Source organism: Pseudorca crassidens, chromosome 10, assembly GCF_039906515.1.
Source record: "Pseudorca crassidens isolate mPseCra1 chromosome 10, mPseCra1.hap1, whole genome shotgun sequence".
Taxonomy (NCBI): domain Eukaryota; kingdom Metazoa; phylum Chordata; class Mammalia; order Artiodactyla; family Delphinidae; genus Pseudorca; species Pseudorca crassidens.
The window spans coordinates 62,242,723-62,245,017 of NC_090305.1; the positions used below are offsets into that span (position 1 = coordinate 62,242,723).

The 2,295-nt window shown below is 42.7% G+C and overlaps 1 non-coding gene across 1 annotated transcript; it reads left to right on the forward strand.

Moving 5' to 3' along the window:
- Positions 1-628: 628 nt before the first annotated feature.
- Positions 629-701, forward strand: TRNAG-ACC (transfer RNA glycine (anticodon ACC)). Its single transcript has one exon. It is a non-coding gene; the product is annotated as a tRNA-Gly (tRNA).
- Positions 702-2,295: the final 1,594 nt, after the last annotated feature.

The window sequence follows — 2,295 nt, forward strand, 5'->3', positions numbered from 1 at the left end:
GCGCTGCACTGGCTGATGCAGGCCCCGAAAAGTACACAACTTCCATTCTGTGGCTTCCACATACATAATGTCCTTCCCCTCACAAATCCAAAGGCTGGCAGGGCTGTTTGTCCGGCACTGGGCCTGCAGGGAGCAGGGGGTTGGCAGGAGTCATGAGGCATTTTTCTGTGGGCTCTGGTTTCCTGGCCAGTTGAACCCAGTCCAATGATTGTCCCAAGGTTCTGCCAGATAAAACAAGGAGAGAGCTTTTCTAGATGCCTGGTGACTAAGAGAGGGGGAGGGAAGGCACAAGCAGGATGGGGGGAAGGGGCACCCAAGTCCCAGACAAGGCCGTGGCTCAGGAGACCCCTACCCGAGCAAGGACTCTGCCTCTGCCCCATGGAATGGCCTCCAGAGACCTTGCCCTTCAGGTGAATGCGTGGCACTCAGGCCCTTCTCCCCCTGGCACGGGGCCCTGATCTTAGCACCCCTTGTGACTGAAAGTCAACTCCCCTGGAACAGGGGGTTAGCATTTTCAGTGAACGAATCCCAGTTGCGATATTCAGTATTCTGAGCAGTCGGCCCTATCCGGGAGCAGTCTGGAAGGCTGCTGCTTCCCTGAGATGGTATCAAGAATGGTATAGGGACTTCCCTGGTGGTCCACTGGTTAAGACTCTGCGCTACCAATGCAGGGGGCCTGGGTTCGATCCCTGGCCAGGGAACTAGATCCCACATGCCACAACTAAAAAGATCCCGTATGCCGCAACTAAAAACATCCCGAAGGCGGCAACAAAGATCCCACATGCTGCAACTAAGACCCGGTGCAGTCAAATAAATAAATAAAGATCTTCTTAAAATCAATTATTTAAAAAACAAAAAAAGAATGGCCTAAGACACTATCCAATTCCAAAGTACCCCACTGAACTGCCCGTCTACTGTGCTTGAACTTCATACACTTGGAACCACTAATTGGGAGTCACTAAAGCATCATCTTCAAAAACTTCTGCTTAATATTTACAAACAATGCTACCGACAAGGGCTTAATTTCCAAAATATACAAACAGCTCATACAACTCAATAACAAAAAAAAAACAACCCAATCAAAACATGGGCAGAAGACCTAAATAGACATTTCTCCAAAGAAGACTTAGAGATGGCCAATAAGCACATGAAAAGATGCTCAACATTTCTAATTTTTAGAGAAATGCAAATCAAAATTACAATGAGCTATCACCTCACACTGGTCAGAATGGCCATCTTCAAAAAGTCTATAAATAATAAATGCTGGAGAAGGTGTGGAGAAAAAGGAACCCTCCTACACTGTTTGTGGGAACATAAATTGGTATAGCCACTTTGGAGAACAATATGGAGGTTCCTTAAAAAACTAAAACTAGAGCTACCATATGATCCTACAATCCCACTCCTGGGCATATATCCAGAGAAAACCATAATTTGAAAAGATACATGCACCCCAATGTTCACTGCAGCACTATTTACAATAGCCAAGACATGGAAGCAACCTAAATGTCCATCAACATATGAATGGATAAAGAAGATGAGGTACACACAAACAATGGAATATTACTCAGCCATAAAAAAGAATGAAATAATGTCCTTTGCAGCAACATAGATGGACCTGGAGATTATCATACTAAGTAAAGTAAGCCAGACAAAGACAAATGTCATATGATATCACTTATATGTAGAGTCTAAAAAATGATACAAATGAACTTATTTACAAAACAGAGACTCACAGACATAGAAAACAAACTTATGGTTACCAGAGGTGAAAGGAGGAGTGGGGGGGGGATAAGTGAGGAGGTTGGGATTAACATATACACACTACAATATATAAAACAGATAAGCAACAAGGTCCTACTGTATAGCACAGGGAACTATATTCACTATCTTGTAATAACCTATAATGGAAAAGACTACGAAAAAGAATATATATATATATATATATGTATAACTGAATCACTTTGCTGTACACCCGCAACTAACACAACACTGTAAATCAACTCTACTTTGATTATTTTTAAAGTTCTATTTCAGATGCACATGTTAAGTTCACTATTATGTTCTAATTAAAATACATAAAGTCATGTAGGCAAATTACAAAATATATGTGGACTTCACTCTCCTGGGGGGTCTACTGGCTACTCCTCTGGGACCTCTTCTTCTTTTGTCCTGGTTCTATGTTCCTCTCACTTCCTCAACATGAAGACCCTCCTTCCACATCAGTCTCAACACACCCACACTGGATTGACTATTTCCTAGTGTCTAAGCCGAGGAGTTAAACACAGAAGTTGTCCA